Source organism: Tyto alba, unplaced genomic scaffold (genome assembly GCF_018691265.1).
Source record: "Tyto alba isolate M040663 unplaced genomic scaffold, T.alba_DEE_v4.0 Super-Scaffold_7, whole genome shotgun sequence".
NCBI classification, from domain to species: Eukaryota; Metazoa; Chordata; class Aves; order Strigiformes; family Tytonidae; genus Tyto; species Tyto alba.
Window position 1 is genome coordinate 22,000,416 of NW_024881328.1, and position 13,049 is coordinate 22,013,464.

General features: G+C 35.0%; 1 protein-coding gene across 4 annotated transcripts in view; it reads left to right on the forward strand.

The window, feature by feature from the left end:
- The window catches only part of B3GALT1 (beta-1,3-galactosyltransferase 1), a 220,613-nt gene that overhangs the window by 171,873 nt on the left and 35,691 nt on the right, over positions 1 to 13,049 (forward strand). The window contains exon 4 of one of the 4 annotated variants that reach the window (XR_006164529.1): positions 7,678 to 8,465. The exons of the other annotated variants lie outside the window; for them this stretch is intronic. The gene's annotated coding sequence lies outside the window, so the exon portion shown is untranslated. Of the gene's footprint in view, positions 1 to 7,677; positions 8,466 to 13,049 lie in introns of those variants that run through there. 4 annotated transcript variants of the gene reach the window in all.

The window sequence follows — 13,049 nt, forward strand, 5'->3', positions numbered from 1 at the left end:
CAACTGTAGAATTAAAATTGCATCAGGGCATGACAGGCAAGCAAGGGAAACATTTCTCACATCAGTTGCTAAACATGCTGAGGGTGCTGCTGAGACACTGACCTTTGTGAGAGGGAGATTAGGGATGGGAAGCATTACACATCTCTCATCTTTCTTCCCCGGTAACAGCAAGTCACTGCAAGAAAGTATACGCTGCACATACATAAGGTGCCATATTTCTGTTAGGAGGGAGATTTTTCTTTTTTTTCCCCTCTATGTTCTGCTGTAATTCATTTCCACTTGGCATTCCAGCTGTAAACCTTGCCTAATATGGGCTTTTGTACAGTAAAAAGTAATAGCTGTCCTACAGCAGAGAAGTGGAACTAGAATGAAAAAAAAAAAAAAAAAAAATTTAATACTTTAACAAGAATTCAAGGACTGCCTGATTACCTTGTTATTTATTTTGTTCAGTACTTTTTAGTAATTTTAAATTTGCCATGCTACTTCAAGTCTCCATAGAGCCAATATTCCTGTTTTGCACAGATTATTAATTGTTCAGAAAGGTATTTGGAACTTTAAGGTCTGCACAGGCTCCTTGACCCAAAAAGTTGGGTTAGTATTACGTAAGTCACTAATGGAAAAGTGACTAAGAATAAAAGTATTGATTAGAAATAGCTTGATAACATTGTGGTTAACCATAATTTATGAGTCCTACCTCAGGGCAAGTAGCTTCTGACATACGCTTGATCATCTTTATTGTAAAAGTTATAATTTTTGAATTTAGATATATTTTTATTTAACAGACTAGGAAAAGAGATGAGGGAAAATTATTTGTAAATCTAAATTAACATAAACCAACTAAAATTATATATTTAGAGCAATGCAATCTGCAAGTTACTTAAACGCATGCTGGCCAATATTTCTGGTGATAATAACCATCTTTTCACTTCAGAGCTATGTGAATGTTAGGTTTCAATTTTACTGCATGTGTGCAATTTAAAATATCCATGAAAGTCTTTGTACATGTTTTTAGATAAAAGGTCTTTGTTTTCATGCCATATGTAGTATCAAGGTATTAATATGAAAGCTCTGTTTATCTAAAGAGGCCATCTGGAGCTCTGTATTATATTGTCATCACATAGCCCATTTATTTACCTCTAGGTACCTATTTGTGCATAAGTAGCTCATGCAAATCAGATAAATGGTTTCAAGGATCAAACTTCGCCCACTGCATGTCAGGATTATGTCAATCAAGTGCTAAGAACCAACCATTATACATCTACTCTATTAAAATCCAAACCACACAAAACTCCAAGGTTCTGTGTACATTTCAGGAGGATCATAGTGTTCAAAAGAATTAAACAATACAATATGAGGTACCCACATGCAAGTGACTGGATGTTTAGGCTACTTAATGCGCTTTTATTTTTTAGCATTTTCTACTCTTATAAATCATAAAGATTGTCTAAATGCACACGGATTAGAAATTTCATTACACAAAAATCTGCTCTAATGCACAAGGACATTTGCTTCACTGTCAAAGAATTGAGAAGGTATTTGAAAAAGACTTTTAGTTGACTTAGCAAACATGGCAAAAGCATGGTGAGGTTGCATGGTAGCTGGTCAAGACTGTCTAACTCCATGTAACAGGATGGATCGTAATATAAAGTAATGGTCTGTTCTAACCTCCTTAGGAAGTCCATGAAACGTACAGTTTGGCCTTACACACATGCTGTAGTTGAGAACCATGCATGACTAGCTAGACCTGGGAAACTCTAGCTCAACTATAAATTGAGACTGTCAAGAGGAATGAGCGGCATATCTGATTTATAATGTATAAACGAGGAAGGAAGGAGGAGTAAAAGGTTAACATCTCATAGCCAAAAGACACTCTCTATAAGCATAATAAAAATGCATATTAGGACACTGCGGTACAAGAAGAAATACAAAAGTATCATTGCACTTTCTTTTCTTTATGTGTGGGTTTCCTACCCATGATCATCCAGGATGCATGTTGCTTTTTCAAGGGAGCAGTGAGAGGCCTCAAGCAACAGGATAGATGATTCTTTTAAATTCTGTTTTCTGTGACAGCATACACAGTCAGTGTATACACAGTAAGAAGTGCCCCAGCTTCCTCCTTTTTCCTCCTATTGCTGAGCTGCACTAGATTCTTACTGACTTCAATGGTTCCAGTTTGGGCCACGTCCTTTCTGGAATTCTGTAGTATTTTACAGTCCACTGTAAGATGCTGATTTACCTTTATCGTTCCTATTTCTTGTTTTTTACTTAAAGCCATTCACCTAATTATATCCAAGCATTTAAATGGTCTTTATGATATTACTCTTAAGATACTAGAGCGCTATATTTTGCTATCATTACAAACCCAAATGTTTATTTACTTGGAACTTAAAAATTAAAGAACAAACACAACTCATCTATTCTCTCCTGTTCTCAATTATGGCTAAACATTTCTCAGATGCTTGCAAATATGTACATACAAACTTTAATTTTCACAAGATAAAATGTTAGGTTGTTACTAACAACACACAAAGAATAAAATACCTCCGTTAGAATTGTGCTTTTCCATCTATGAGGATTTTTCTCACTGGTCTGAAGAGTGTACCATGAAGAATTATGCATGCCAAGATAAGAGATGTCTTGGATGTTTATATAAACATCTATGCTGAAACTGATAAATGTGGAGTTTTCTGGACATCTCCACAATGTAACCCAACTGTCCAATTTTGCAGAAGATTAAGAGTACCTCAGAAAAACTTTTGATAACTAGAAAACTGTTAGATAATAGATTAGTTCCAGGTTAATGGTTGTCTGACGGTTCATGTAAATATGAAGCTATTTGTTTGTAACCATAGCATTCAAAAGTTAATAAACATCTAATCTTGCCAAAGACAGACAGACTCTGGTAAAAGGTATGGAAACAGATTTTTACTTCCCACAGAGAATTCCCCATCCTAGAGCACCTAAAACCTCACAACCACACCTATGACGGTAATCTGAAACAATCACTCTATTGTTAAAAAGGAACTGGGAAATTCTGTCATGTAACATAAGCATATATATGTAGTAGGGTGGAAAGCAAAGACAGCTCATGTCAGTCAAACTATGCACAAAGTAAAACTTGACAAGCAGATATTTCTGTAACCAATACTACTGCTTAAACATAAGCAGTACTAAAAGTCTTGAACTAAAGCAAATGCATCTTTCAGTTAACTTCAAGTTGTAGAAAAGAAGAGGTAGAGGACATCTGTTGGGATCACTGAACCACAAAAAGATGTCCTCTGTGACATCCCAGCCTTAGAGCAACTAGAGTACTCATTGCATGATTAAACTCAGACTTTAAAAGACCATTTGATGATAATAAAAAACAAAACCGAGGAACTAATTTTTAGATGCCTGGAGCACCATTCACTCTACTGAAGATAGTAACAATCATGGTACTCTGCAATTGAGCCATTCTGAAGTTTTTCATACCAGTCACCACAAAATTTGACCATCCAGAAGTCAGACTTTAATTTCTTAGAAGTCTTCTTCACTAATGGTTGTGTATAGCTGTGAGCAATTCAGTGCAAAATAGAATTTATGTAGAGCTGGGTAAGAAACTATTGTTTATTGTTTAGAAATTTTAAATATTGTTCTAAATAAAATTCAACCTAGAATATTTCTACTAACAAAAATGTCAAAATTCAGGTTATTCCAAATGTTTAGTTTGAGCACTGTATCTTTTGATGCTGAGGACCGAATTTTAGAAATCAATACAAACAGCTCATTTTTTTAGCAAAAAGATCCAATTTTGGACCTGGAAACCAGAATATCATGTATGAAGAATTTTAACTCAAAGCCAGATTATTCTAAGAAAAATACATGGTGCATACATATATAAAACAGAACTTCTTAATGAAATACTTATTCAGAAAAAATATCTATTTCGGATTGTAGTATTTTCAGTAAAATAAGTGATTAAATTTGTGTTAGCTACATACGACATTCCTCTGACTAAAAGGACAGAGGTAGTATTGTGTGGTGACTGGTTAATGGTATTATCTTTCTACATACCCAGTATTAATATATACCCACATATACTTAATCTTAATATAAAATATTTATAAACTTAGTTTGGCATTTTCCTAGTGCAAACATTTCAGCATTGACTCAGCATTCCCCAAATTTGTCACCCTTGTTTTTTATAGGACAAGTGATGGACAGGATCCTCAAAATCTTAGTAATTATATTACTAACAAAGCTGTAGCGTTCATAGGTTCTTAGTATTTTATACTCCCAGTCAGGTATATAACTGCTGATTATTTGATTGTAATGAAATCACAGAATGACATATTTTTACAGATATTCAGAGAATTACTCATTCTTATCAAGAGATTTGCAACATACACAACATTTTAATTTAGAAATGCTTAGCTTAAAAATGATCAACAAAACATTAATCCATATCTAAATGTCATTGGGAATGTCAGAGAAGCCTTTGAACAGCAAAACCAAAATCTGCCTCGTGTACCTGAAATCCCAGGCAGGGTTGAAAAAAAATAACACAGGAGTATATTTTTCATCTTCCTGTGAAAGTGCCAGCACATTTAAAACCATCACTCGTAACAGTAAATCAAAATTTCTCGGTACTGCTTGTTGAAACTGGTTTTCAAGATAGAGGGTGAACAAAAATACCTTTTAAAATAAGTTTTAGGGAATATATAAATTGTCTGAACACTGCCACGGTCAATCAGTTTTAATAGCATATGTCCAACAGCCTAGTATGGTTACTTGCTGTTCTGGTAACCTGCCAAAGAAAGAGACCCATCCAGAAATTATGAGGAAAAAAAAAAAAACACAAGAGAAAACTGATAATAACCCATAATTTATATTCTTCTTTACCTATTCTAAAGCCTCTCATTCAGAATCCATCATCATAAAATCAGTGTTCCTGTCACAGCATGGATTAAATCTTCATTTTAATAGAGAAATACTTTTTTTAAAAGCCCCAAATTCCCTGTCTATTGACAAACTGTACAGTAACACATTCAAGATTTATCCTACTGTGCAACTTTCCAGAAGAGCATCTGAGAATTATGACATAAGCATCACTGAACCATTGAATGATGTAAGACCACCTAAGTTTTGTAGATAGAGAACAGCTAAACAGCAGAGGCCATAGACCAAATCAGTAGGAAACTTTATAGCACAATTAATATCTCCTAAAATACACTCCCATTTTAATTTCTAGAAAATGTTTCTACCAGAGAAGAATATCTGTTAAAGCAATAACTACCTCTCTTTTTCTAAATAGAGTGAACCTTATTGTATAACATAAGTTATGTAACACTTCTCATAGTCTAACCTGTGGGTTTTTTCCACTATAGTTGAACACACCTTAATTCCTTTTACACACCTCTTTTCAGATTTTCCAGTAGTCAGCAGCTGCAGTCATTGAAGGAATGCATTATAAATATCTGCAACAGTAGGAAGGGCTCTGCTGGCATGTGTTCTTAGTAAAAAAAACATGCAGGAATACTAAAGTGTCACTTTAAAATAACATTAGTTTCTGGACAGATGTGAAAGACCTTACTTTCGTATTAGTCCATGTAAGCCTACATAATCTCCTAACAATCCAGGATCTAAAATACATGCTTTGTGCATCAATGCATACTCATTTGACAAGTTTGATAACATGCTTTGGCTTGCTATGGATGACTGAAATTTTGAAGAAATTGTGTACCCCAACAAGCTCAGAGAGATGTACAATTTCTGTTGAGATTTGAGAAGTGCTCTATACTCATCTGACTGCTTTTATACGACAGTGGATATCAGCATAGTAGATATGAGTGGTAAAATGCCTGTTGATTTTAGTAAAATCTAAGTTACACAAATGATGGATGCACTGCATCTCTAAACTTTACTGGTTACCAGTTCCTCTGGGCACTGTCATTTCCTGGTATTCTGTGTACTTACAGATGTAAAAGCCCCATAAAATAAAATGTTTATATTTTAGTTTTCATAAATTATACTTTCACAAGTCCAGCTACTCAAATCTACATTAATTCAGCTCTGGTTTCATGTAGCAGATGGTTCAATGGGACTGACCTTCTCAGTCTGACTAATGTCTCCCCTTAAGCCAAAGGTTCATTTATAACTGTCGAATATCACATCCTTTAGATGTCAAGCAGACTGAATAGAGGCACACTTTTCCTAGAGGACAGAGAAGTGGTAAAACATCTCAATAAATGAAAGAAATTACTGTGAACTTCCAGGCAATAGCGGACATTTTCTATCAGTTCAAACTACTTATGCTGTTATTTTTAGAAGCTACTTCAATGTTAAGGACTTTTCAAGGCTAGTACGGTCTGGTTTGGTAGGATATGCACTTTACACAGAGGCAGAAATATGGCCCTAAATTACAGTGAAGCTGGAATGAGTTGCACCTTCACAATTTATATTTTACAGAACAATGACAGTTGGCAATATTTAAAAAAAAACAAACAAACAAATAATAATCTTAAAATCACATGAGCTTCTATAAAAAACCCTGAAAAGCAAAATTCTAGCAAAATGCTGGTTATCTGTAAGCCAGCTCTGTATCTCTTATTCTCCCTGCCTAGCATAAATAATATTAAATACAAAATACCTGGTTGAATGCAGCAATATTTCCTTTTTGTCATTACTGCTCAATGTTACAGCTGAATATAAAACATTTCATAACTTTAACAGTCACTTTAGGCTTCAAAAACCAGCGCATTTAAAATAAACCTTTGCTGAAAGCTTTATTCCATGTCTCAGTTGTAACAAAGTCTATTACAATAACATGCATGAGATCTAGAGGTTCAGTACAAAGATGAATGTATCTTTCATATACACAGCAGGGAGATAGCTCTTTTCTCTCCTGTCAGGATGATTTATTCAATAAAAAGAGAATATATACATTTAAAAATGCACCATTTTTTTTTCTGCATCTCAAGAAATAGAGATCTTACAAAATTAAGAAAATGAACTCCACCATTGATATTACAACACTAGGCATTTTGGAACAACAAACTGAATCTCTGGGAGGAAAAAAAAATATATATATATATATAAAAATATTGCAAAGGTTTCTATATTTTAGGTGGTTAACTCAAGAAAGTCTGTCTCCTGTGTTCCCTATGGCTTTGTGCTCCCTCCCTGATCTTTATTTGTTTTACTCTTTAAGAGAAGTTTATGAAATTTTCTGTTTAGCCATGTATTCATATAGCTGATATCCAAAGACATAAAACAATTTGCTTTTGGTGCATTAATAAGCAGAAGAAATTATCTACAGGGAATTTTAAAAGCTGGAGTTAAAGTTTAAGCAGGAGGGTTTTGAAAACATGAAGTACCAGGGGATAAAGAAGCAAAAGACAGAGTTAAAAAAAGAATCAGGCCATTCTCTGCATTATGCTTCTTCATAAGCCATAGTGAATAGTACAAGTAGTACCAGCAATAGAAGAGGGACTACCTATAACTGCCAACACTCTCCTCCATGGGTTCAGAGTCCAGATTTTTGTATTTCATTCACATCTGACACCTTATCTGGATCACTTGCTCATTCTCTTTCCTTGGGTGTATTTTCCTAAATCATGACAGGAAGAGTGGAAGTATTGTAGAACTTATGATGAAATCTTAAATTTTCCCTAGAAAGTTTTGTCTTCTTAATTGCAGGAAATGCAGTTGCAGCAGGAAAGGAACAGAAGACAAAGAAATGGAGCTTGGTGTCTGCCAGCTTTCTAGAGCCAACAGTATTGTGACTAGTTCTGGCAATATGAATACTTTCAGGAGGTTCTCATTCACTGTAAAATTTTGCAGCAATACTCGAAAACAGCAAACAACAGTATCAAGAGAGGTCACAGTAACCACATGCTCTCTAATGAACTTTTGCTTCATGCTATAAAACCAGGGAGTCTGGCAAAGCAAAACTCACAAAAGACTACGATCACTGACTCTCACTTTCATGTTTACACCTTCTGAATTGGATTTTTTAAAAAGCAACATTTCCCCCAGAATAATAGCCTTTGGCAGCATCTGGAAGAATGACACTGCGGTGAAGTCCATAACACAGACTGTGAGCAGATGTCATGACAAGATGAGAACAGAGTCTTGCAACAAAGGAAAGTGACCACACACAGTGATAGCTTGTGAGGATGAAGCAACCGTGGCTAAGAACAGAAGAACAATGAAACCATAGAATTATACAATTTCCTCATCCAAATTTCTCAACAGCTTCATTCAAAGCCCCTTCTTATAAGCTGGTAATTAGGAACATTTTAATTATATGATTGTAAGATGAAGACAACCATGATAAAAGGAATCACAAGGCACAGCTTAGACAATGTAGATTCCACTAACATGGGATATATTTACTTGCTCATTTTAGACAGACCTCTTTTCACATTACCCTGAACCAATGTGGATTTAAGATCTCTGTAATCACATTTAGCAGGGTATTCTGTTCAAAGTAACAAGAGTTACTCAGTAGGGTTTACTAAGCATACAGGACTTCTTGGTCACATCAGGTTGATGGGTTTTTTGTTTTTTTTTAGTATCTAGGTTCAACTTTATAGACCTACATATAAGTATATATAAATGCACATTCTCTACATTGTTTGAAAGGCCAGCATATGTCCTTAATTTTCCCCTGTCTTTACACATATGTGTATCTCATACGCCCCATGTTTCTACTAAGATGGATAGATGTGTGAATCCAACTATCTTCCACCAGCTGTATTTCTTCATCGTCATCCAAAAAGGGGTCTCTAATCCCTACAATTAACAACACAGTCCTCTTCTTCCATTATCATTTATTATTACACGCAGGCAATGGACACACATGTTCAGATACTAACCTGTGTAGCTTAGACATGAGCCTAATGAGTTATAAATACATTCTGGGGAGTCATCAAGAGGAAATCAGAGAGGTGCATTACCCAATAAAGTGAGAACAATTGTAAAGCCATATACATCTAGTCTCTTCAAAGAAATTAATGCATTTCCCCAGACTCCTTTTGTAAAAAACCCAGTCATCCAGATAAATGACCTGTGAAATAAACCTCTATCTAAATTAGTCCATAACCTTCAAGTCTTTCCCCCACCAAAATCTATTGAGCCTTTAACAGGACCACTTCTCACTTACAAAGCAACCTTTAAGCTTCGTAGTTTTATACCTCAAGACACATATCACAAAGAAACGGTGAAATTTCCCCTTTATTTCCCTTAGTTACAGGAAATATATCACAGGAATGTCCAAAGCATTGTTAGACTGTTGAGAATTAGTGACCATTGCAAAATGCAGCAGTCTGATACTGCAAACATCCTCTCAAGAATATGCTTCTCCTACCCTATATTCTTTATGTAAATTGACATTTCTATTGTCTGCATTTTTTCATTGTCTGACTCCTGAATCAACTTATCCCCAAACTTATCAGCAGTTACAAAAGTGCAGTCAGTATACTACTAAAGGCCTTTGTGTGTGTGTATTGTTCATTGTGGAAAATAACATGAAGTGGAAGAAAAAGCACCACTTCTATGCTGAATTTCTCATATGCCAATTCTTTATAACACAGTATATTGTTATTCCAGATATGTATTTAATTACTCATAATAAATTCTTCTATAATTTACATGGATAGGAACCATGCTGTGCTAGAATATGTAATAAATAGCAGTATTTTACTTTTGTACCATAGACATAAGTGACTTGCTAATTGGATTCTCACATTTGGACGTCAGCCTTTAATCTCATGCTTCGTTGACCAGGAAACAGTTCCATTTGTTCTGGGCTTCCTAATTGTGATATATCTCTTTGATAGTATAATAGTCAGTCAGACTCACCTGATGCTTGAGAAGTGGGGCCTGAGTAAATTATAGGCACCCTGTCTGTTAAGCGTCCTTCTCCTCACTGTGCCCTTTAGATGACATTCACAGGAAAAGTAGGAGGTCACTGTGTCTCATGACTCCATGTCAGACATGTAGAATTGCTGATCTGCATTACACCTGAGTGGATAACAAAAAATAAAATGTTAACTTCCTGTAATTTTTGCATGGCAAATAAATACTTAATGGAATATTTATGCAAGTAGTATTAGAAATTTCTAAAATTGATAGAAGAGTTTTGGTTTAAAAACACAGGGTAAAATACCACAAGCATAGCCACCTGCAGGTTTACCCATAAATCAGCACAGTTCCAGATCAAAAATGTCCCCGTAGATCCAGTTTCAGGCTGTTGTCAAGCATCACTGCAAGATCCACTGTAATGTGGACCTCCTGACAAAAAAATATAATTTTGTTGTCTGTAATAACAGATATTGCAGGGCCTATGTTATAATAGCCTTTTGCTTTTTTAGTTTTCATCTCTAATTTAGTTAAGGATTCCCAATTTAAAACAAAACAAAAAATAATACTGAACAAAACAAACAAAAAAATACAAAAAACAAACCAAAAAAAAAGCAAAACAAAACAAAAAACTCATTCTGCTTTTGCAACTGTTAAATATATCATTATTGTTACCCCACTATGAAGTTGTTCAAATTTTTCAGGGTTGTATCAGAGACCCAACTGCTAAATTACAGAAGAAGATAAGAATACAAAAACATCATCTCCTAAAAAGAAGGAAAGCCACCTGACAAGGGAGAGAGAGCAGTTTAATCACCCTTGTACTCAACAGAGGATTTGTAATCAATTTATAAAATGCATTTAATAATCCATAAAATTGTAAGGGTTACAGTAATTCATCCTTTTTTTCAATTCACATTTTCTGTATTATGTGTCCAGAATTTCTTCACTTTTAATACTAATTAGGAGATGACTAAATAAATGCTCAGTCTCCAGTTAATTATATAATATCCAGATATCCAATAAATATCACATTTATTGTCTTTTTCTTTCCTAATTTCACCCACAAAGTACCAGTTCTTTATTTTAGATTCTAAATCACCTACTTGATTTTCTCCAGACTCCTTAGCATTTCCATTTTAGAATATTCAGGTACTTGAGTTTTGTTAGCACAAACAGAAAACAAATTTCAAAACTGAATGTATGACAATTCATAGAAATAGAATGGTAAATTCACACACACAAACCTGTTCTAGAAACACTTGCAAACTTATCCAATTAACAAAATAAAGCTCTACTGTTTTGCTTATCTGAATAGGCACAACTAAGTAGCACTGCATAATTTTTTAAAATTTGCAGTCTTCTTTGACATAAAAGCTCAGAAGGCATTTTGGCAAATAAACATAAACACTGTTAAGAAATCATAATCTAATTATTGATATTGCACAAACAGAAAAATAATATATTAATCATATATATTATTCATTCCACAAGCTACAGACGCAACTAGGATGATATATATTGACGAAATTTGCTTTTAGCTACTTTTTAAGCAAACTAAAATGTCAGTTTTTAGTATTCATATGTAATTCCATGTAATGCTACAACTCACATCTCTTTAGAACATTAGAAGTACAGTCACCACTACTAAAAAAAGGAGAATTTGCTAGCAGTTAGCACTCAAAAATTATTAAAAGAATAGGGAGCAAACCCACTAATAATTTAGCAAATAATATATTGCTAAATGTCAACTTTTACTTTAAAAAAGTGACATGGAAGCAAGAGAAGTGTCTCACTTTATTTATGAAGTCCCTGTAGCAAGAGAGTCTGTATATGAATTGGTTTACTTTTGATCTTAAATATTCATTTAAGTTGTTTCATATATATCAGTCAGCAGGTTCACAAAAGAAATAGAGACGGCCACAAAGATCCATTTCAAAAAACAGGCCCCGGCAAGCTGAAGGGTTATCATCGGCTTTTTGAGGCCTTAGCTAGTGCATACCACCCGCACATATATAGGATGTTCAACATACCACTGTTACACATGTGGGACAGCAAAAGGCTTTCTGCACCTGCCCAGCAGTGGTCTCTCCCTGCATGCAGCCGTGTGCAGGGTGGCACAGCTCACAGATCTGCCTCTATCTCACGTGTCCAGCAACAGGTTCACTGTGCCAGGGCCGATGACCTGAGAAGGGGTGTGAAAATAGGGAAGGATGCTTTCTTGTGTGTAAATTCATGGTTTGAAAGTGTTGCACCATTTCTTCTGAATAATCTGTTTTCCTTGCCTTAACATGGCACTGTGGTCTATCACCTCACCTGCTTTCAAGGACTGTCTCTGTACAGCCCTTGTCTTTAGCACTGGGCGTTACACCAGTCAGCTGGGCGGGCAGGGGAAGACAGCAGTGTCATATAACCTGCATTTACGTGAACCGCTGATCACAGACTTCCATTCAGAGATTATTTTTTCATATAGGAATGCAACTTGAAAATACAAACCTTCAGACCTCCACCATTAGTACAGGAGAATGACTTCAATGGGGCAACAAAATCTTTTCTCAGATGAAGTCCTGGCCTGTAACTCCTACAGGATTTATAGGTTTACATTCCTACTGTCTTTTTAAAGTCTCACTGCCATATCATTCTTTACTTTTAGGCCTCTTTTTCACCTTCTTTAAATCGCAAAATTTCTCTCGAACCCATGCAAATATATTCTGTAGCACAGATTAGTTCTTTCATGTTTAATAAAAGTCTACTTAAATTACTTTCAGCTTTTTCTCACTGAATATTGTGAAGCCTTCCAATGAACTGAACATATCTCCATTCTGTTCAAACAAATCCACGTCAATGTTAACATTTTACAGACTTATTTAGAATATAAACAATACACATACTGAACACCCAGACTTTGTTCCACAGAAGCAAAACAAAACAGGATTCTTTGATATATTCCCTGTTGTATTGCAAATCAGAGACGTACTTCAGTTCTTTCATTGTGTTTTGCATAATATCATCCATAACACTTTCTCTGTTTATTTTTCATGATTATTACAATCAAGCCTTACTCAAACCTAGAATCAACCTGTCTCACAGGACACCAATTTCTCTGGCTATGGAAAAGGCTGAATAACTCAAAGGACCCCAAGCCTCATTTTCGTTCCTAAACTTGCATCACAAATCTGGTAACGATTTCACACGCGAGTAACTTT